The sequence below is a fragment of the Salvelinus alpinus genome, chromosome 10 (assembly GCF_045679555.1).
Source record: "Salvelinus alpinus chromosome 10, SLU_Salpinus.1, whole genome shotgun sequence".
In the NCBI taxonomy this organism is placed as follows: Eukaryota; Metazoa; Chordata; class Actinopteri; order Salmoniformes; family Salmonidae; genus Salvelinus; species Salvelinus alpinus.
Window position 1 is genome coordinate 45,633,574 of NC_092095.1, and position 24,583 is coordinate 45,658,156.

The following is a 24,583-nucleotide window of genomic DNA, read 5'->3' on the forward strand; positions in this document are numbered from 1 at the left end:
GCCCCCGGTGATGCGTTCTGCAGACCTCACTACCCTCTGGAGAGCCTTACGGTTGTGGGCGGAGCAGTTGCCGTACCAGGCGGTGATACAGCCCGACAGGATGCTCTCGATTGTGCATCTGTAGAAGTTTGTGAGTGCTTTTGGTGACAAGCCGAATTTCTTCAGCCTCCTGAGGTTGAAGAGGCGCTGCTGCGCCTTCTTCACAACGCTGTCTGTGTGGGTGGACCAATTCAGTTTGTCCGTGATGTGTACACCGAGGAACTTAAAACTTTCCACCTTCTCCACTACTGACCCGTCGATGTGGATAGGGGGGTGCTCCCTCTGCTGTTTCCTGAAGTCCACAATCATCTCCTTTGTTTTGTTGACGTTGAGTGTGAGGTTATTTTCCTGACACCACACTCCGAGGGCCCTCACCTCCTCCCTGTAGGCCGTCTCTTCGTTGTTGGTAATCAAGCCTACCACTGTAGTGTCATCCGCAAACTTGATGATTGAGTTGGAGGCGTGCATGGCCACGCAGTCGTGGGTGAACAGGGAGTACAGGAGAGGGCTCAGAACGCACCCTTGTGGGGCCCCAGTGTTGAGGTTCAGCGGGGTGGAGATGTTGTTACCTACCCTCACCACCTGGGGGCGGCCCGTCAGGAAGTCCAGTACCCAGTTGCACAGGGCGGGGTCGAGACCCAGGGTCTCGAGCTTGATGACGAGTTTGGAGGGTACTATGGTGTTAAATGCTGAGCTGTAGTCGATGAACAGCATTCTCACATAGGTATTCCTCTTGTCCAGATGGGTTAGGGCAATGTGCAGTGTGGTTGCGATTGCGTCGTCTGTGGACCTATTGGGTCGGTAAGCAAATTGGAGTGGGTCTAGGGTGTCCGGTAGGGTGGAGGTGATATGGTCCTTGACTAGTCTCTCAAAGCACTTCATGATGACGGAAGTGAGTGCTACGGGGCGGTAGTCGTTTAGCTCAGTTACCTTAGCTTTCTTGGGAACAGGAACAATGGTGGCCCTCTTGAAGCATGTGGGAACAGCAGACTGGGATAAGGGTTGATTGAATATGTCCGTAAACACACCAGCCAGCTGGTCTGCGCATGCTCTGAGGACGCGGCTGGGAATGCCGTCTGGGCCTGCAGCCTTGCGAGGGTTAACACGTTTAAATGTTTTACTCACCTCGGCTGCAGTGAAGGAGAGCCCGCAGGTTTTGGTAGCGGGCCGTGTCAGTGGCACTGTATTGTCCTCAAAGCGAGCAAAAAAGTTATTTAGCCTGTCTGGGAGCAAGACATCCTGGTCCGCGACGGGGCTGGTTTTCTTTTTGTAATCCGTGATTGACTGTAGACCCTGCCACATACCTCTTGTGTCTGAGCTGTTGAATTGCGACTCTATTTTGTCTCTGTACTGGGACTTAGCTTGTTTGATTGCCTTGCGGAGAGAATAGCTACACTGTTTGTATTCGGTCATGTTTCCGGTCACCTTGCCCTGGTTAAAAGCAGTGGTTCGCGCTTTCAGTTTCACGCGAATGCTGCCGTCAATCCACGGTTTCTGGTTTGGGAATGTTTTAATCGTTGCTGTGGGTACGACATCGTCAATGCACTTTCTAATGAACTCGCTCACCGAATCAGCATATTCGTCAATGTTGTTGTTGGACGCAATGCGGAACATATTCCAATCCGCGTGATCGAAGCAGTCTTGAAGCGTGGAATCAGATTGGTCAGACCAGCGTTGAACAGACCTGAGCGCGGGAGCTTGTTGTTTTAGTTTCAGTTTGTAGGCTGGAAGCAACAAAATGGAGTCGTGGTCAGCTTTTCCGAAAGGAGGGCGGGGGAGGGCCTTATATGCGTCGCGGAAGTTAGTATAACAATGATCCAAGGTTTTACCAGCCCTGGTAGCACAATCGATATGCTGATAGAATTTAGGGAGTTTTGTTTTTAGATTAGCCTTGTTAAAATCCCCAGCTACGATGAATGCAGCCTCAGGGTGTGTGGTTTCCAGTTTACAAAGAGTCAGATAAAGTTCGTTCAGGGCCATCGATGTGTCTGCTTGGGGGGGAATATATACGGCTGTGATTATAATCGAAGAGAATTCCCTTGGTAGATAATGCGGTCGACATTTGATTGTGAGGAATTCTAAGTCAGGTGAACAGAATGACTTGAGTTCCTATATGTTATGTTATGATCACACCACGTCTCGTTAATCATAAGGCATACCCCCCCGCCCCTCTTCTTACCAGAAAGATGTATGTTTCTGTCGGCGCGATGCGTTAAGAAACCAGCTGGCTGCACCGACTCCGTTAGCGTCTCTTGAGTTAGCCATGTTTCCGTGAAGCAGAGAACGTTACAATCCCTGATGTCTCTCTGGAATGTTACCCGTGCTCGGATTTCATCAACCTTATTGTCAAGAGACTGGACATTGGCGAGTAGTATGCTAGGGAGTGGAGCGCGATGTGCCCGTCTCCGAAGCCTGACCAGGAGACCGCTACGTTTGCCCCTTTTACGGCGTCGCATAGGGTCGCCGGCTGGGATCAGATCCATTGTATTGGGTGGAAGGCAAAACACTGGATCCGTTTCGGGAAAGTCATATTCCTGGTTGGAATGGTTGGAACAATGGTGAGTTGACGTTAATCTTATATTCAGTAGTTCCTCCCGACTGTATGTAATGAAACCTAAGATTACCTGGGGTACCAATGTAAGGAATAACACATAAAAAAACAAAATACTGCATATTTTCCAAGGAACGCGAAGCGAGGCGGACATCTCGGTCGGCGCCGGAAGTACAAAAGGTGAGGGCGTACAGAAGGTGAGGGCGTTCAATACCAATTGGTATCAAAGGTATATCTGGTTAACAAGGAGCCTTTCATCAAGCCGCCTGTATTACTGGCCTTGCCTGCTTTTTGGAAAGTCTGAGCCTTGGGCAAAAGGGGGGTATTGTGACCTCAATAACATCGATCGTTCAGGTAAATTACATCACAAAAGCAGGGAGCATATAAATGCCCGCATCAGATTCAAGCTTCTGGGAAAAAGCCAAATCGACCATGTAGTGGACGAAGGTCTGCGTATTCAGACGGCGCAACACAACGAGAAAGTAAGAAGAAAACGGGATGTACTCAAGTGGCTTATTGACACCACTGCATTTTTGGGAGTGCAAGAATTCGCTTTTAGAGGACACGACGAGAGGGACAGTTCCACTAACAAGGGCAACTACAAGGAGCTTGCTGAGTTAATAGCATGTTATGATGCGTTACTTGCTGAACATATGGACCTTTCTACTGTCTTTTATGGGATGTCAAAATCATTTCAGAATGATTTGATAGCTTCCATCGCGTAATCCATTAAAAGTGAGATTAAAAGAGAGGTGGACGCAGCGCCATTTTTCGCATGGCAAATGGATGAAACCACAGACATCAGCTGTCGCTCGCAGTTGTCAGATATCGTCAGGTATGTGGATGATCAGGGCTTTATTCAGGAACGTTTCTTGGGCTACTTTGATGTGTCAAGTGGGCGAGATGCGCTGTCTGTTTGACTTTTTGAATTCTGAGATGTCTGAGTATAACTTCATGGAGAAATGTGTTGCCCAAACCTATGATGGTGCTGCTGTAATGGCTTCTGACTTAAATGGCCTGCAGGCTAAAGTAAGAGAAGTAGCTCTTTTGTGCATTGCTATGCACACTGGCTAAATTTAGTTCTGAGTAAGAGCACAAAGTTAATTCCCAAAGTTAAGGATTTCTTTGCGACACTGGGCGGCTTCACCACTTTTGCAAGTCGACCAAGAGGGTGATGTTGCTTGAACAGGCTGGATGTGCACGCTTGCCGAAAAACGCACCGGATCAGGACATTCAACAGCATGTAGGCCACTGCTCACCTTGTGAAGCTGTTCGCAACAAGCCTGCTGCTGCAGCTCTTCATCCATGGTCCTGGGCTGCGACACCTTGGGAACGCATCCATGTGGATTACACCGAGATTGACAAGCAACATTTCCTTGTTGTCGTCGATGTCCATTCCAAGTGGATGGAAGTGTTCCCTACTCAACTGACCACAGCTGAGAAGACCATCAATCTTCTCAGACACCTGTTCGCATCCTTTGGACTAGTCAAGGAGCTCGTATCGGACAATGGCCCTCCTTTCACGTCAAACGATTTTGAAATGTTTCTCAAGAACAATGGAGTAAGGCACATCCTGTCACCACCTTACCATCCGGCATCAAACGGAGCAGCGGAGAGAGCCGTGCAAACCTTTAAGAAGGCCTGGACTAGACTCGAGGTTCAGTCTGTGCCCACCCAACAAAGGCTTCCCCGGTTCCTGTTTACTTACCGTAACACACCACACACAGTAACGGAATGTACACCAGCTGAACTGTTTCTGAGACGCCAACCACGTACCCGCCTGACATTGTTGAAACCAGACTTGTCAAGCACTGTGGCAAAGCACCAGCTACAGCAGAAGAAAGCTCATGACAGACACTCAAAGACTGTCAGAGAATTCAAAGAGGGAGAGAGGGTGATGGTACATGATTTCAGACACCCCAAGAGCCTGTGGAACTCAGGTGTGATCTTGCAACGCAAAGGACCTTTGACTTACCAAGTCCAAATTGGTCATCGCCAGGTCAACGTTCATGTGGATCATCTGCTACGGTCCAACGCCCCAGCAGAGACACGCCGAGAGAACAAGAACAATAACGACCCCCAGGACTATTCTCCTGACTGTGGACGTACGGGAGAGACAGAGCCTGACCTTCCACCCGAACCTGGCCCACCACCGGAAGCCCAGGAGGAGCGGAGATTTCCTATTCGACAGCGAAGGGCACCTCAAAAGCTTGACCTGTGAGTTGAGCTGGTTAAGGTAACAGACAGTAAAACAAACAAACACTTTAAGATGTCCTAGATAAAAGGAAAGAAAAAGGACATTACCTGGGTTAGTTATTAGGACACAAACTCCATATTCAGGGCAGAATAATCCCCTGGATTTGTGCTGGGCTCTGAAAAGTCTGCTTCAACCCAGTAGTTGAAAAATGTTAAGAATGCATTGTTCAGATATTGCATTAGTAGTTCCCTAACATATTTACCTTGTTCTCTGGGAGTTAAACACTATGGGGGAGGAGTGTAGTATCTGGGATCTACATCTGTTTATATTAGTTACTATGCTGTTACTAAGCAGTGATGTATTACGACAGTGTTACGTTACTACACCTAATAGGAAATGCACATGCGCACGAGTGTGCCCGGGAACTGTAGAGCACGAGAGGTTTTGACTAAACGAAAACTAACTGTACTCCCGTCTCCTGCCTGGTCATTTCTCCACAACACAAATACAAAAACACGTTGGAATTTCACTTCTAGATTTGTCAACACTGTGGCGAAAAACTATGACCAACTGAAGGACACCACCCATATCATAGAGCACCAGGTGTAGACCTTACCGTGAAATTCATACTTACCAGCCCAACTTAGGGATCAAATCCCTTTAGCGGGATCGATTTGACAACATCTGATGAAATTGTAGAGCGCAAAATTCAAAATAAATTGCTATAAATATTTAACTTTCATAAAATCACAAGTGTAATACATCAAAATAAAACTTAACTTCTTGTTAATCCAGCCGCTGTGTCAGATTTCAAAAAGGCTTTATGGCGAAAGCAAACCATGCGAATATCTGAGGACAGCACCCCGTATACAAAAACATGAAAATCAGATTTCAACCAGACAGGTGCGCAACAAAAGTCAGAAATAGCGATATAATATATGCCTTACCTTTGAAGATCTTCTTCTGTTGGCACTCCAAAATGTCCAAGAAACATCACAAATGGTTCTTTTGTTCGATAATGTCCTTCTTTATGTCCCAAAAATGTCAATTTATTTGGCGCGTTTGATTCAGAAATACACCGGTTTCAACTCGCCCAACATGCCTACAAAGTATCTAATAAGTTACCTGTAAACTTGGTCCAAACATTTCAAACAACGTTCCTAATCCAACCTTAGGTACCCTCAAAACGTAAATAATCGATCAAATTTAAGACAGGAAATATTGTGTTCAATACCGGATAAAAACAACGTGAAGCACGTTCCAGGTCACGCGCACCAAAAGACTTGAGTCCATCTGAGTGACACATGGAAAAAACAGGACTACTTCTTAATTTCTCAAAAGAAAAACATCAACCAATTTCTAAAGACTGTTGACATCTAGTGGAAGCCATAGGAATTGCAACCAGATTCCTATTAAAAAGGGCTTCCCATAGACATCCTAATGGAAAACAGATTGACCTCAAAAAAGAAATCCCTGGATGGATTGTGCTCGGGGTTTCGCCTGCCAAGTCAGTTCTGTTATACTCACAGACATTATTCAAACAGTTTTATAAACTTCATAGTGTTTTCTATCCAAATCCACCGATAATATGCATATCCTAGCTTCTGGGCCTGAGTAGCAGGCAGTTTACTTTGGGCACGCTTTTCATCCGGACGTGAAAATAGTGCCCCCTATCCATAAAAAGTTTTAACCAACAATGCAGTTCAAGAAATTTAACAAAAAGTAACAAGATAAAATAATAATAACGAGGCTGTATACAGGGGGTACCGGTACCAAGTCAATGTGCAGGGGTACAGGTTATTTGAGGTCATTTGTACACGTAGGTAGTGGTAAAGTGACTATGTATAGATAATAAACAGTGAGTAGCAGAAGCGTAGAAGAGGGGGGTGGCCATTTGATTAATTGTTTAGCAGTCTTATGGCTTGGGGGTAGAAGCTGTTAAGGAGCCTTTTAGACCTAGACTTGGTGTTCCGGTATCGCTCACCTTGCGGTAGCAGAGAGAACAGTCTATGACTTGGGTGACTGGAGTCTTTGACAATTTTTTGGGGCTTCCTCTGACACAACCTAGTATATAGGTCCTGGATGACAGGAAGCTTTTCCCCAGTGATGTACTGGGTCGTACGCACTACCCTCTGTAGCACCTCACAGTCAGATGCCGAGCAGTTGCCATACCAGGCGGTGATGCAACCGGTCAGGATGATCTCGTTGGTGCAGCTGTAGAACTTTTGAGGATCTGGGGACCCGTGCCAAATCGTTTCAATCTCCTGAGGGCTAATAGGTTTTGTCATGCTCTCTTCAAGACTGTCTTGGTGTGCTTTGACCATGTTAGTTTGTTGGTGATTTGGATGCCAAGGTACTTGAAGCTCTCAACCTGCTCCACTACAGCCCCTTCGATGAGAATGGGGGCGTGCTCGGTCCTCCTTTTCCTGTAGTCCACAATCATATCCTTTGTCTTGATCACGTTGAGGGAGAGGTTGTTGTCCTTGCACCACACGGTCAGGTCTCTGACCTCCTTCCTATAGGCTGTCTCATCATTGTCGGTGATTAGGCCTACCACTGCTGTGTCATCAGAAACCTTAATGATGGTGTTGGAGTTGTAGTTGTAGATGGAGGTGTTTATTCAGAGTGTCCTTAGCTTAGTGATGAGCTTTGAGGGCACGATGGTGTTGAACGCTGAGCTGTCTTCAATGAATAGCATTTTCACATAGGTGTTCCTTTTGTCCAGTTGGGAAAGGGCAGTGTGGAGTGCGATTGAGATTGCTCTGTTGGTGCGGTATGCAAATTAGAGTGGGTATAGGGTTTCTGAGAGAATCCTATTGATGTGACCCATGACCAGCCTTTCAAAGCATTTCATGGCTACAGACGTTAGTATTACGGGTCTGTAGTCATTTAGGCAGGTTACCTTAGTGTTCTTGGGCACATGGACTATGGTGGTCTGCTTGAAACATGTTGGAATTACAGGTTGAAAATGTCAGTGAAGACACTTGCCAGTTGGTCAGCGCATGCTCGGAGTACACGTCCTGGTAATCTGTCTGAATGTTGACCTGTTGAAAGGTCTTACTCACAGATGGCTGCGTAGAGCATGATCACACAGTCGTCCGGAACAGCTGATGCTCTCATGCACGATCCAGTGTTACTTTCCTCGAAGCGGACATTGAAGTTATTTAGCTCATCTGGTAGGCTTTTGTCGTTGGACAGCTCTCGGCTGTGCTTCCCTTTGTAGTCTGTAATAGTTTGCAAGCTCTGCCACATCTGACGAGCATCAGAGCCAGTGTAGTATGATTCGATCTTAGTCCTGTATCCAATTTGTAAGTCGCTCTGGATAAGAGCGTCTGCTAAATGACTTAAATGTAAATGTAAAATGTATTGACGTTTTGCCTGTTTGATGGTTCGTCAGAGGGCATTGCGATATTTCTTATAAGCTTCCAGGTTAGAGTCCCGCTCCTTGAAATAGGAGGCACTAACCTTTAGCTCAGTGCGGATGTTGCCTATAATCCATTCTGGTTGGGGTATGTACGTTTGGTCACTGTGTGGATGATGTCCTCGATGCACTTATTGAGGAAGCCAGTGACTGATGTGGTGTACTCCTCAATGCCATCGTAAGAATCCCGGAACATATTCCAGTCTGTGCTAGCAAAACAGTCCTGTAGTTTAGCATCTTTTTCATCTGACCACTTTTTTATTGACCGAGTCACTGGTGCTTCCTGCTTTAATTTTTGCTTGTAAGCAGGAATGAGGAGGATAGAATTCTGGTCAGATTTGTCAAATGGAGGGCGAGAGTGAGCTTTCTATGCATCTCTGTGTGTGAAAGGTGGAAAGGTGGTTTAGAGTTTTTTTCCCCCTCTGGTTGCACATTAGGTAAAACTGATTTAAGTTTCCCTGCATTAAAGTCATCGGCCACTAGGAGCACCGCTTCTGGATGAGCATTTTCTTGTTTTCTTATTCCCTTATAGAGTTGGTTGAGTGCGGTTTTAGTGCCAGCATCGGTCTGTGGTGGTATGTAGACAGCTTCGAAAAACACAGATGAAACTCTTTAGGTAGATAGTGTGGTCTACAGCTTACCATGAGATACTCTAACTCAGGCGAGCAAAACCTCGAGACTTCCTTAGATATCGTGTTGTTTATGCATAGGCCCCCGCCCCGTGTTTTACCGGAGGCTGCTGTTCTATCCTGCCGATAGATTGTGTAACCCGCCAGCTGTATGTTCTTAATGTTGTCGCTCCACCCCGACTCGGTGAAACATAAGATATTACAGTTTTTAATGTCCCGTTGGTAGGATATACATGCTTTCAGTTCATCCCATTTCTTTTCCAGTGATTGAACGTTAGCTAGCAGGATGGACTCATTGAAGAAAAACTCTGTCTAATCTGAGGTGAGTAATCGCAGTTCTGATGTCCAGAATCTTTTTTCGGTTGTAAGAGACGGTAGCGGCAACATGATGTTGTCACACCCTGATCTGTTTCACCTGTCTTTGTGATTGTCTCCACGCCCCTCCAGGTGTCGCCCATCTTCCCCATTATCCCCTGTGTATTTATGCCTGTGTTCTCTGTTTGTCTGTTGCCAGTTCGTCTTGTTTGTCAAGTCAACCAGCGTTTTTGTTCTCAGCTCCTTCTTTTCCCAGTCTCTATTTGTCTCTCCCTCCTGGTTTTGACCCTTGCCTGTCCTGACTCTGAGTAAGCCTGCCTGACGACTCTGCCTGCCCCTGACCCTGCCGACCTGTACCTTTGCCCCACTTCTGGATTATTGACCTCTGCCTACCCTGACCCTGAGCCTGCCTGCTGTCCGGTACCGTTTCCCCACCTCTGGTTTACTGACCCCTGCCTGCCTTGACCTGTCTATTGCCTGCCTCTGTTGGAATATTAAAGCATTGTAAATTCAATATATGTACAAAACAAGTAACGAACAACACAAAAACAAAAACAAATAGCATGGTTGGTTAAGAGCCAATAAGACCACAGCCATCCCCTCTGGTGCCATCTTCACTTGTTCTTTAACATTTACCCGATGTACCACCATTTGCCATCTAATTGGGCATAAGACATGCTTTAACTCTTAATTTAAACCCTTCTTAATATGCCAGGGTCATGTTTATTAGGCACCAAATTGAAAAAAATTACTGAAATAGTGAGGGACTTCCTGGACCTATTTATCCAAAAAGAAATGTTTAATAGATTTTTCTGTTCTTTAAAAAAAAATGTTTTCCATTGTCCTCCCTACTGAACACTACCCTGATTTGTACTTATGTTGCTGTTCTGTAAATTCATGTCAAACAACCCAGCAATGTCATGACACATCAGCATGCCATCCAATGGAAACACTTGACAGAGCCGTAACAATTCCAACAGTGGGAGGCCATTTGTCAACTAACTGAGGGTGATCGTCATGTGTGGCAATGGCTTATGTCAAGTCCCATTAATAATGATAATGATAGCATAAGTGAGATTGTGCGCCACGTAGAAAGTTCTCCTGCCTACGGCTCATCACTAGTTATTACAGCCACAAATGGCTAAACCCCACCTATTTTTGCAATTTAACTTCTTAAAATCAGATTTTAACCCTGACCTTAACCACACTGCTAACCTTATGCCTAACGCTAACCTTAAATACATTTTTTTTCATAAATTTTTACTGCTGTGGTAAGTAGTGACAACCCTACCTAAGCGGTGACAAGGTGTCAGGAAGACACTAAATGTGACACTTCCTGTGTCCTCCCTGTGGCTTTCTGTGAGGACCTGCAGGACTCAGTTTAGCTAGAGTCTTTTACTTCTGCTATTCTGTGTGTAAAGTGACTGCGGAATAACTGTGGAGGATAAAATATCTCTCCTATTCGGCTTCTTGGCAGGTTGCTCTTATTGGAATATGTATAATTAAGCCACGGAGAACAAACACACGTTATTTAGCTGTCAGAGGATTGTTCCTTTAAAAAGACTAGCAGGAAGACAGAGAGATGATTAACAGACAGACAAGTGTTCTAACATCCCCATCTCTCTCTCTCCGCCCCTCTCTCTTTCCCTCTCATTTTCTATCCCTCTCCCTCTTTCTCTCCTCTCCCTTTCTCTCTACTTCGCTCTCTCTATCCCTCTCCATTTCCTGTACCTCTCTCTGTCCCTCCATCTCTCTCACACCATCTCTCTCTTTTTCCCTCTGTCTTTCTCTCTCTATCTCTATCACCCACACAAACACACACAAAGGCTAGAACTACATAACGTTGCATTAGCATGTGACATTTAGCTGGTGACATTTGCTCTTTTTGGTATGTAATGATTGCTCGCTATACACAGGATATATCTCAGATATACTATCAGGGAGCAATAGTGCCAAATGTTCTACTGCTACTGAGTGATAGGCTAAATGCTGTTTATTCTCCATAATGCATTATTAACACTGGATGGAAACATGCAGACAATTATTTGTGTGGGGTTCAGATAAAATGTGGTTAAATGCTAACGCTTAGCGCTACAGGATGCCATATCAGACCTAAAATAGATTATGTCTGTGGTGGTTGTGTTATGTGAGGAGGTGCAGGGCGTTGCTGGGTTTAAATCACTCCTTTTCCCCTACATTTGATGTCTGAGATAGCATGGTTGCGTCTCAAATGGCACATTCTTTCCTCTATAGTGCACTACTTTTGACCAAGGCCCAGGACCTACTTATAGGGCTCTGGTCAAAAGTAATGAACTGTATATTGAATTGGGTGGAATTTGGGAAGCAGCCCATATCTGAATCCAGGGCTCCAAGCTATATTTACTTTGGGCGGCTGTGCAGAGCTAATTGGCTGATGTCGAAGAGAAGATGTCTGCAGATCCATTGATGTGCTCTATGAAGGCATATGTTTGATCATTATGTATCTCCCCTTTTGGTGTGTAAGGGACTGGTAAACATATAGGCCATATCCGAATACCAGTACTTGGGTTATAAATAGCAGGCTTTTTGATTGTATGCTTTAAATGCCAGGATGGCATACTCATTTCAGCTTTACATGTAGTAGAATTCGCAGCATGCTATTGAGAAAGAGAATTGGCTTTTCCGACCGATGTGTGTTTGACAACAGCTTACAATCAGCTGATAATCAAGAAAAGGAGGCGTTGAAACAAAATGAGCGAATGGTGGAAAGCAATGCAATTGCGCATTAGATGAGGCATTCTCAGTATGGGTGAGCCTAGTAGGTTGATATTTGTTGATTACTGCATATTTTCCACTAAACAATGCGTTCTACATAGTATGTAGTATGATTAGTACACAGTATGTAGTTTAAGTAAGTAGTAGGCAAGACAGATTTCAGACACGGCCAGTGACAGAAAAATATCCCCCTATACACATGTAGGCATGTGTTAATTCAACATTATCAACTAGATTCAGCCGAGGGACGATTTTTTGCTGAGCGGATGGTCAGAGTGTAACGTCTGCTTCCAATTCACACTCTCAAACACGTAGATCCCCTGAACGCAGCTCACTTTCCAGCCCACTTTCCAGCTCACACTCTCAAACAAATAGATCCCCTGAACGCAGCTCACTCTCCAGATCCCAATCACTTGAATTCTGATCACTTGTTCACACACCTGTATGTCATTATCACACACTATTTAGTTCAGTTCTTTGCACCCCATCATTGTGAGGTATTGCTTGTTTTGGGATACATTTCTATGTGTAGGGCTGGGTTTGCCCTGGCATTTAATCCCGCTGTGTGTGAAAGTTTTTGCCTGTCTCACTAACGACGCCTATTCCCTGCCTGTACTTTAGGATTTCCTGTTATCAACATATTGCCTGATCTCCCGGATGACGTTACTAGCCTTTTCCCTGCCTGTACTGTTGCCTGTTTGGATATCCCCTGTGTATGACCTTCTGCCTGCCACTGGACCCAGCTACCTGCCTCCTCCTGTGGTCCTCTACAAATAAACACCTGCTGTGCCCTGCGCTTGAAACCAGCTCTCTGTCTCCCATCGTGTTCATTGCACAGAGGGCCGGAACATAATTACAAATAATTTTTCAACTGCAAATTGACCGCAAGAAGCCCAAACAGATACTTTCGACTAAAACATAAACATTTCAAACCTTGCTTACATTTGTATACAATCACGTCTCTCTATTCTGTGTGGGATTACTTGGGAACAGACTTATTACATTAAAATCACTTGGCGCTGATTTACTGGTGTTTTTACAGTCTTTTATGTCCAACAATGAAAAAAAGTTACTTAGGGAGCCAAATGAAACCACCCACGGGCCTCCACACACACAAACCCACACACACCTGACACACACACCCCTACACTCCTCCCTCATACCCACATACTGTACACACACACAGCTTCACACTTACAGTGTTTCCCAAGCGCACTGTCCAGAGTTTAGCGGTTGTAAAATACACATCTCATCATTTGTAAGCTTTTACATCAGAGCAGGATTCTGCCACTCTGGCAGAGTAATTATCACATCCTCCTTTACTGCTAATGAGAAGGTAAAATACGAGTGTCTGTTGACTGCAGTCAGTTGTGACCCTCTCGTCCCTCTGGCTCAGAGAGAGAGATGGCACAGAGGACTAATCTTTCTCTATAGCACACAGGAATTGTTCCAGTGACTCACAGTCCTGACATGCACCAGGAGTCTAGTTCTGGCTGCACAGGGTGGAAAGCACAGTCAACCTGTGTGTTCTCTGCTGGGAGGCACTGTTCAGCCTGTCTTAACACTCAACCCGTGTCATGTCCATTCTGAGTGTGAGTCACGTCTAATATGTAAACCCACACTGTTAATCTAGTTTGTTCTCTTTTTGTCCATACTGTGAGTTACATTCAGATTAAATGTTTGTCCAAGATTGTGAATCATGTTTAACCATGTTTAACTGCTCTCTGTGTTACACTATCATAATAATATATGTCACATATATGGCGCATCGACACTATATGGCTTATAGCTAGCTAGCTAGCTATCTGGCTGTTTGGATTTTAATAATGCAGCCCTGGCTTTTTTGTTTCATCTGTCGGGAAGAATAACAATCAAGGACTGCATGCTGTGTCCAGAGATGGCAGAGGCTCAGGGACTGATCTTAACCACTGCCAGGATGTAGTGTCTTTTTTGTGCACTTTTCAGCAGCCATGGCATCACCCAGGCAGGTGTTACATGTTCGGCAATGGAGGAGAAGCGGCTCCTATAAAGGAACTGACTGTCGGAGAAGCAGGTGTGGTGTACTGATGAAGAGCTACAGTCCTGTTTGTCAGATTGTCTTTCTTTCTCTCTGGCTGTATCATCGATGCCCACTCCATTGAAGATATACTAGATTTCCAATCCAAACTGCCTCAACTCTCAGCCTTTTCACCATCTGAAGCCAGTTAGAGACATTCAAACTTCATCTCCTTCATCTTTATTTTATTGTGTTGTTTGTTTTTCTTCATGCATGGAATTAAGTCTTTGACTCTATTGTGTTTTCCCTGTCACATTTTTTAAATGAATGTACTGTGTGTATATCAGTGGCAGTCGGAGCGTTTAAGGTGAGGGGACACATTTTGGGGGGGGGAGGGGTGGCATGGCCTTATTTCTATTACAGCATATTGCATGCAGTCATTCATATTCCATTCACCCAGCTCAATGTAACATGGATATGATTAGTTTACTTACTACATGATACTCAAATGTTCCCTATACCCATCATGAGGTTGCTTCAACCTTTTAAGGAAAGTTTACAATGTAGGTGCACAGGTCAACAGAAATTTGAGTAATGAACGTGACAGACATTGACACATTCGATATCGCCTTACACAGTCTTGCCTGCATCTAGCTGACCTAGGGTGTAATCATTAGTCCAACAGTTGCAAATAAGAGTTTCTATTGGACAAATTCAGATGTTTATCCCTGTTTCGTTTCATTTGCTTTCGTTAAAGAAACATTGAATGAATACAGCCCTGATCACACGCAAAAGCAGTTCACTTTCATAGCAGCCAGATCGTGGTTTAATTCCTTCTCACATCTACGCGCTCTCCTCCTCTCACTTTAACCCTTCGCTTGTGGACTTCAGTGCACAACACATCAGCTGTTTCCAAGTCAAACCTTCATATCATAAACCCAAACCGTTACACACAGCCTACATTGTTGGAACCATGTTAGCTAACGTCAAGTCAACAACATAGCTACTAGAATTATAAAAATATACAGAATAAAAATATTCCAAAACATCCATAGGTTTGCAACAAGGCACTAAAGTAATACTGAAAAAAAAATTGGCAAAGCAATACACCTTTTGGCCTAAAGCTTTATGTTTGGGGCAAATCCAACACAACACATCATCGAGTAACTGCCTTCTTATTTTGTTGGTGGCTGCATCATGGTATGGTTATGCTTGACATCAGCAAAGACTGGGGAGTATTTCAGGATGAAAATAAATGGGATGGAGCAAAGCACAGGCAAAATCCTAGAGGAAAACTTGCTTCAGCTTTACACCAGACACTGGAAGAGGAATTCACCTTTCAGCAGTACAATAACCTACAACACAAAGCCAAATAGACATTGGAGTTGCTAACCAAGAAGAGTGTGAATATTCCTGAGTGACCAAGTTACAGTTTTGACTTAAATCTGCTTGAAAATCTATGGCAAGATAAAAGCTGTCTAGCCATCCTCAATACCTTGACAGAGCTTGAAGATTTTTGAAAAGAATATTGGGCATATTTTGCACAATACAGGTATGCAAAGCTCTTATGAGACTTACCCAAGAAGACTCACAGCTGTAATCGCTGTAAAAGGTGTTTCTAACATGAATTGACTCGGGGGTAAAGTCTTATTTAATCAAGATATATTAATGTTTTATTTTTCATTCATCTTTAAAAGATGTTTGAATTGATCTTCCACTTTGACATTAGATAATTTTGTATAGATCGTTTTTATTTTATTTTAATCTATTTTAATCCCAATTTGTAACACAGTAAAATGTGAAGAAATCCAAGAGGGGTGTAGACTTTCTATAGGCACCGTAACTGCCAAAATAAAGGAAATACCAACATAAAGCGTCCTAACAGGGTGTTGGGCCCCCACGAGCCAGAACAGCTTCAATGCACCATGGCATGGATTCTACAAGTGTCTGGACCTCTATTGGAGGGATGTGACACCATTCTTCCATGAGAAATTCCATAATTTAGTGATTTGTTGATGGTGGTAGAAAACGCTTTCTCAGGAGCCGCTCCAGAGTCTCCCATAAGTGTTCAATTGATCTGGGGACTGAAACGGCCATGGCATTTGGTTTGCATTGTTTTCATGCTCATCAAACCATTCAGGCACCACTCGTGCCATGTGAATAGGGGCAATGTCATCTTATGGGGGCATAACCATGGTAGCCAAAATAATGGACTGCCCAGCATTTTTATACATGACCCTAAGCATGATGGAATGTTAATTGTTTAATTAACTCAGAAACCACACCTGTGTGGAAGCACCTGCTTTCAATATACTTTGTATCCCTCATTTACTCAAGTGTTTCCATTAATTTGGCATTTACCTGTGCCTATGTAGCCTATAGGCCTACTGTATTTATCTTTTAATTCAGTCATCTCGGTTCATTTGAAGCACTTAACAACGCACTTAGCTGCTCTGAGTGGTCTGAGGCAGTCGGTAAATAACAAGCATTTTAAAGTGCCGCTTTAGTAACAATGGTTTTGGTCAACAGCTCGGAGATTCAACAAAGCTCCTACGAAGGTAGCCTTACGATGCTTTTGGGAAACCATGCCCATCACAAGACCAAACAGGACTAAAATCATTACCAGTTAGCCAGACTACTGAAAAGCCTACACTCACTTTGTCTAGTGTCCTAGCCCTGCTTAACAGGTCCATAACATGATATACAGTTGAAGTCGTAAGATTAAATATACCTTAGCCAAATACATTTTAACTCAGTTTTTCACAATTCTTGACATTTAATCCTAGTAAAATTACCTGTCTTAGGTCAGTTAGGATCACCACTTCATTTTAAGAATGTGAAATGTCAGAATAATAGTAGAGAGATTGATTTATTTCAGCTTTTATTTCTTTCATCACATTCCCAGTGGGTCAGAAGTTAACATACACTCAATTAGTATTTGGTAGCATTGCCTTTAAACTGTTTAACATAGGTAAACGTTTCGGAAAGCCTTCCACAAGCTTCCCACAATAAGTTGGGTGAAGTTTGGCCCATTCCAACTGACAGAGCTGGTGTAACGGAGTCAGGTTTGTAGGCTTCCTTGCTCGCACACACTTTTTCAGTTCTGCCCACACATTTTCTATAGGATTGAGATCAGGGCTTTGTGATGGCCACTCCAATACCTTGACTTTGTTGTCCCTAAGCCATTTTGCCACAACTTTGGAAGTATGCTTGGGGTCATTGTCCATTTGGAACACCCATTTGCGACCAAGCTTTAACTTCCTGACTGTTATCTTGAGATGTTGCTTCAATATATCAACATAATTTTCTTGCCTGATGATGCCATCTATTTTGTGAACTACACCAGTCCCTCCTGCAGCAAAGCACCCCCACAACATGATGCTGCCACCCCCGTTCTTCATGGTTGGGATAGTGTTCTTCAGCTTGCAAGCTTCCCCCTTTTTCCTCCAAACATAACGATGGTCATTATGGCCAAGCAGTTCTATTTTTGTTTCATCAGACCAGAGGACATTTCTCCAAAAAGTACGATCTTTGTCCCCATGTGCAGTTGCAAACCGTAATCGTGCTTTTTTTACGTCGGTTTTGGATCAGTGGCTTCTTGCTTTCTGAGCAACCTTTCAGGTTATGACGATCTAGACCTCGTTTTATTATGGATATAGATACTTTTGTACCTGTTTCATCCAGCATCTTCACAAGGTCCTTTGCTGTTGTTCTGGGATTGATTTGCACTTTTCGCACCAAAGTACGTTCATCTCTAGGAGACAGAACGCATCTCCTTCCTGAGTGGTATGACGGCTGCGTGGTCCCATGGTGTTTATACTGTGTACTATTGCTTGTGCAGATGAACGTGGTACCTTCAGGCGTTTGGAAATTAATCCCAAGGATGAACCAGACTTGGCTGATTTATTTAGATTTTCCTATGATATCAAGCAAAGAGGCACTGGGTTTAAAGGTAGGCCTTGAAATACATCCACAGGTACAACTCCAATTGACTTAAATTATGTCAATTAGCCTATCAGAAGCTTCTAAAGCCATGATATCGTTTTCTGGAATTTTCCAAGCTGTTTAAAGGCACAGTCAACTTAGTGTATGTAAACTTCCGACCCACTGTAATTGTGATCTGTCTGTAAACAATTGTTGGAAAAATTACTTGTGTCATGCATAAAGTAAATGTCCTAACTGACTTGCCAAAACTATAGTTTGTTAACAAGAAATTTGTGGAGTGGTTGAAAAACGAGTTTTAATGACTCCAACCTAAGCGTATGTAAACTTCCGACTTCAACTGTATGTACAAAGGTGTAAGAGTAAGCAGACAGGTGTTGTGCCCCAATGTAGGCAGGCCACCTCCTCCAGCTTCTGACCTTGGACCAGTAGTGTTGATCATCTGGGCAGGCCAGCTCTAGCGTTGTTTGGTCATTCAGCTATTTGGTTGAGTTGATTTCCAAAAACAGTATATACAATACAAAAAATGTCCTATAAAGTGACTTGGCTTGTGTTCATTAGGGCACACTGTAACAAAATGTTTTAGATAGTTTTACAACAGAAAATGTGCTTTTATTATTGGACAATTTTCCCCATTTCGCTGTTTTTCAACAAAAAAAATCTATTTCATGCCTACTGAACATAACCCAGGATGGTGGAGCCAGGCATTTCATCAAACTGGACGGTCTCCCATCTAGCTTCAGGAACCCACAGGCATGTCCTCAGGCTCACTGGCCAATTACAGCTCTGCATCTGACATCGAAGCATCTCCCATGGGCAATCCAGAGGGACCCCTGGTCAGCTAGGCGACAAACATGACCACGGGCATCCAGATTCGCACAACCTTGACTGGCATATTAAAAGTAAACAGGTGCACATATGCGGGCACACACACACTCACCAACAGCCACCCACCCAGGTAGCAGCATGTTTCTGTGTATGAACTTGCATGACCTTTCGATTATATTCACACTGAGCTAATTTCACTCTCAGCAACCGATGCAGATGTTCTTTCCCATTCATAAACATTGTCCTTTGATTTTATGATTCATCAAAACTCAAATCAAATCAAATTGTATTTGTCACATACACATGGTTAGCAGATGTTAATGCGAGTGTAGCGAAATGCTTGTGCTTCTAGTTCCGACAATGCAGTAATAACCAACGAGTAATCTAACCTAACAATTCCACAACTACTACCTTATACACACAAGTGTAAAGGGATAAAGAATATGTGCATAGAGATATATGAATGAGTGATGGTACAGAACGGCATAGGCAAGATGCAGTAGATGGTGTCGAGTACAGTCTATACATATGAGATGAGTAATGTAGGGTATGTAAACATAAAAGTGCATAGTTTCAAGTGGCTAGTGATACATGTATTACATAAAGATGGCAAGATGCAGTAGATGATATAGAGTACAGTATATACATATACATTATATTAAGTGGCATTGTTTAAAGTGGCTAGTGATACATTTTTGATCAATTTCCATCAATTTCCATTATTAAAGTGAGCTGGAGTTGAGTCAGTATGTTGGCAGCAGCCACTCGATGTTAGTGGTGGCTGTTTAACAGTCTGATGGCCTTGAGATAGAGGCTGTTTTTCAGTCTCTCGGTCCCTGCTTTGATGCACCTGTACTGACCTCACCTTCTGGATGATAGCGGGGTGAACAGGCAGTGGCTCGGGTGGTTGTTGTCCTTGATGATCTTTATGGCCTTCCTGTGACATCGGGTGGTGTAGGTGTCCTGGAGGGCAGGTAGTTTGCCCCCAGTGATGCGTTGTGCAGACCTCACTACCCTCTGGAGAGCCTTACGGTTGTGGGCGGAGCAGTTGCCGTACCAGGCGGTGATACAGCCCGACAGGATGCTCTCGATTGTGCATCTGTTAGAAGTTTGTGAGTGCTTTTGGTGACAAGCCGAATTTCTTCAGCCTCCTGAGGTTGAAGAGGCGCTGCTGCGCCTTCTTCACAACGCTGTCTGTGTGGGTGGACGAATTCAGTTTGTCCGTGATGTGTACGCCGAGGAACTTAAAACTTACTACCCTCTCCACTACTGTCCCGTTGATGTGGATAGGGGGGTGCTCCCTCTGCTGTTTCCTGAAGTCCACAATCATCTCCTTGTTGACGTTGAGTGTGAGGTTATTTTCCTGACACCACACTCCGAGGGCCATCACCTCCTCCCTGTAGGCCGTCTCGTCGTTGTTGGTAATCAAGCCTACCACTGTAGTGTCGTTCACAAACTTGATGATTGAGTTGGAGGCGTGCATGGCCACGCAGTCGTGGGTGACCAGGGAGTACAGCAGAGGGCTCAGAACGCACCCTTGTGGGGCCCCAGTGTTGAGGATCAGCGGGGTGGAGATGTTGTTACCTACCCTCACCACCTGGGAGCGGCCCGTCAGGAAGTCCAGTACCCAGTTGCACAGGGCGGGGTCGAGACCCAGGGTCTCGAGCTTGATGACGAGTTTGGAGGGTACTATGGTGTTAAATGCTGAGCTGTAGTCGATGAACAGCATTCTCACATAGGTATTCCTCTTGTCCAGATGGGTTAGGGCAGTGTGCAATGTGGTTGCGATTGCGTCGTCTGTGGACCTATTGGGTCGGTAAGCAAATTGGAGTGGGTCTAGGGTGTCAGGTATGGTGGAGGTGATATGGTCCTTGACTAGTCTCTCAAAGCACTTCATGATGACGGAAGTGAGTGCTACGGGGCGGTAGTCGTTTAGCTCAGTTACCTTAGCTTTCTTGGGAACAGGAACAATGGTGGCCCTCTTGAAGCATGTGGGAACAGCAGATTGATTGAATATGTCCGTAAACACACCAGCCAGCTGGTCTGCGCATGCTCTGTGGACGCGGCTGGGGATGCCGTCTGGGCCTGCAGCCTTGCGAGGGTTAACACGTTTAAATGTTTTACTCACGTCGGCAGCAGTGAAGGAGAGTCCGCAGGTTTTGGTTATTTAGTCTGTCTGGGAGCAAGACATCCTGGTCCGCGATGGGGCTGGTTTTCTTTTTGTAATCCGTGATTGACTGTAGACCCTGACACATACCTCTTGTGTCTGAGCCGTTGAATTGCAACTCTACTTTGTCTCTATACTGACGCTTAGCTTGTTTGATTGCCTTGCGGAGGGAATAGCTACACTGTTTGTATTCGGTCATGTTTCCGGTCACCTTGCCCTGGTTAAAAGCAGTGGTTCGCACTTTTAAACTCTGATATAATGACATTTCCTTGAAACGGGAACCAAAGGCGGTTTTATGAGGTTATGATGATGAAAACCATTGATGGAAATTGAAGGAGAGATTCAATTGTTGCCCTTTGAATAGCTTCAAAGTGTCAATGTCCCACATGAGCTAATGTGGGATTTTGCTGGATTTTTACCTAATGTGTCAACTGCTTGCAAAAGAGATGTACACTTTTTTTTCTATTTTTGTACACCTTGTTTGCAATAAAACTATATATATGGACTCCAACCCACACTGCAGGGTGTGGAAACGCTATTAGAGCGAACACAGTGAGGGGAAAAGTATTAGGGATGATAAAAAGAGATTGCAAAATGCAAATAAGCCCAATATGGCCGGTTAGGAGAACCCATTAATGTTGGTGATAAAAACAAGGTCTACATGATATGAAGCTCATATCTACAATGCGTGTAAAATCAGATGTGTTTACTAACCACATATAAAAAAAAACAACACATAAAATTACTCTCACGAACACTGCTGACTGACTCAACTTTACCCTCAAATCAGCTCATATCATTACCGATCCAATAAACACTTAAACATTAATTTAACAAATTGCTACTAAATATTCATGGCACTAGAAAGGTATCTAATCAGGGTTGTCTGATCAGTTTTGAGTACAGTCATGTTTGCATCTATTCTAATTTCTTTCCCTTTACTTCTTCATATTTGTCTGCTTCTTCCACTCACATTGTATTGCCATTGCTCATTAGTGGAATTTGTTTTCTCATAAATGTATTGACTCTAAGGTTTCCTTGGGAGCTAACCTACCCTAAATGCCACCTCTTTATTTAGCCTCTAGAAAAATCCCTCCATCCACTGTTTCCTGCTAGCGTCAACATTTGTTGTTGGGTTTAAACATTGGCCATGTAATACCCGGTAACACTTCATAACACATTCATAACCCATACATGCTACATTCATAACCAGTACATTAGCATTTCATAATTGCTTTGGTCAACAACTTGAGATTGTGGATATAAGCTGACATAAACATTCACAAACTGATTATGTACTGTGTCGTGTCTGGACTATCATTAAATGTGAAGACTTATTTTTTATATCAAATCAGTTCTCGAGGTTGAATTATTACGTAATTAAACTAATCATGTAAACATTAATTAACTAGGAAGTCAGGGCACCACGGAAAATGTTGAGATTACAAAGTAATACTTTTCCGAATATAATTCTTCAGATATTTTAATATCTGATCAATTAGTCTTATATTAATGAATTACTAATTGCCTCATCAGTTCTCATTACTGAAAGTCGCAAACCCTTGGATATCTATCTGTACGAACCCTAGCCAAAATCATGAATGAGCGATATACAAAGACAAAGACAAATACACACAACCTACTGCTATGCATTCTTGGTTCAATTTTACCAGGCAAGAGGACACAAAATGACCAAAAGTCCCTCAATACAGACAGCTCCTTGTGCTGATCCGGTGTTGGCGTTCCGCTGGCGAGAGCCCAGCCCTGCCTAGTTGCATGGGCTCGGGAAATAGTGCCTCGTGACTCTCGAGGAAGGTTGGGAAATCTCAGGTTCTCTCGGCCACGGGACAACCAGGGCCTCCCGGGATGACTCAGAGGCGAGGTGGAATCCCTGGACGTGCGAGTGAAATTGAATTTCCTCTCTATCCGTCGTTCCCGCAATCGGCCATTGATGTGGATGGTCAAAGTGATGAGGGAGTCAAAATCTGTGGGTAACTCCCGAGCCGCAAGCTAGTCCTTAACCTCCTGCGAGACGCTGTGCAGGAACATGTCGAACATTGCTTCCGAGTTCCACGCACTCTCCGCTGCCAACGTACGGAAATCCATCGCATAGTCAGCCACAGTGCGGGCATCCTGCCAGAGCTGGATTAGGTTCCGGGCAGCTTCTCTCCCGGAGAACGGGACATCAAAGACCTTCCTCACCTTGCCCATGAACCCCTCCAGGCTCGTGCATGTGGCCGGCTGCTGTTGCCATACAGCGGTAGCCCAGGTGAGAGCCTTTCCAGACATCAGCGTGATGAGGTAGGCTATTTTGGAGCGATCCGAGGGGAAGGAGGAGGGCTGAAACTCTAAAAATGAGGACACACCATCTCCATTAAAGCGTTCTGGAGGAGGTAACCGAGGCTCCCGGGAAGGTGGAGTGGCCGGTGGGGCGGCACTGCTAACCGCCGAGTTGCTGAGGGGCAGTGGGGTTACCACCGTGGCAGGTTGCCCACAAGATGACCCGCGGCATTGCTCCAGCAGCATGTCCAACGCCCGGTCATTATGCTCAGCCAATGTTTTGACCCCCTCCATCAGCCCACGAAGCAATTCCTCGTGCCTACCAATGGAGGCTCCTTGGGAGGAGATGGCGCTGCGCAGTTGGTCCGGGTCTGCTTGATCAGTCATGGCCAGTTTGTACTATCAGGTGTGAAAGTAAAACCCAGATGTAGACCACAATGAATAAACAACAGTTTAATGTTCCAAAATCTAAAATCAAATCAAATGTATTTATATAGCCCTTCGTACATCAGCTGATATCTCAAAGTGCTGTACAGAAACCCAGCCTAAAACCCCAAACAGCAAGCAATGCAGGTGTAGAAGTCCCAACAGGGGCAGGCAATAGACAGGTCAAGGCAGGCAGGGGTCAGAAAATCAGAGGTGGGGAAACGGTACCGGGCGGCAGGCAGGATAAGGGTCAGGGTAAGGCAAAGGTCGGTAATCCAGATGGGTGCAAAGGTACAGGTCGGCAGGCAGGGTCAGGGGCAGGCAGAGAGGTCAGGCAGGCGGGCTTGCAGTCAGGACAGGCAAGGGACAAAGCCAGTAGGACGAGAAAAGAGAGACAGGAAAAAGCAGGAGCTTAGACACAAAACGCTGGTTGACTTGAACAAACAAGACGAACTGGCAACAGACAAACAGAGAACACAGGTCTAAATACACAGGGGATACTGGGGAAGATGGGCGACACCTGGACGGGGTGGAGACAATCACAAAGACAGGTGAAACAGATCAGGGTGTGACAGGGAATCTTAGCTAATGTTCTAGGAAAGTTCCCAGTTTGCTGCCTGTACATACTGTAAGAGAGAGAAAACAAATATATTACATTTCACAATGCATTTAGGAAAACACTCACAACCATTTACATCTTTAACCTTTTTACTCTTCCGACGCTCAGGAGACACGTGTTCGAACTCCGTCGGTTACACATACATTCAGGAATACACTCATGACCTAGTATATTGTCACATCTTTATGGTGATGCTCTACAAACATTTGTTTGTTTGGCTCGTTCAGCATTATTTAACTGAGGCAAACATGAAAAGGTCACAAGTTATTGTGTCATAGGAATCCTTGTTTTTACAAAGTAGCCTGTTTGGAAAAACCCATTCATGTCTCTCACACATTTGAAAAAAGGGTTCAAAAGGGTTATTTGATGAGGGGTAGAGTTCAACCAAGAATATATATATTTTTGAACATATGATAGGG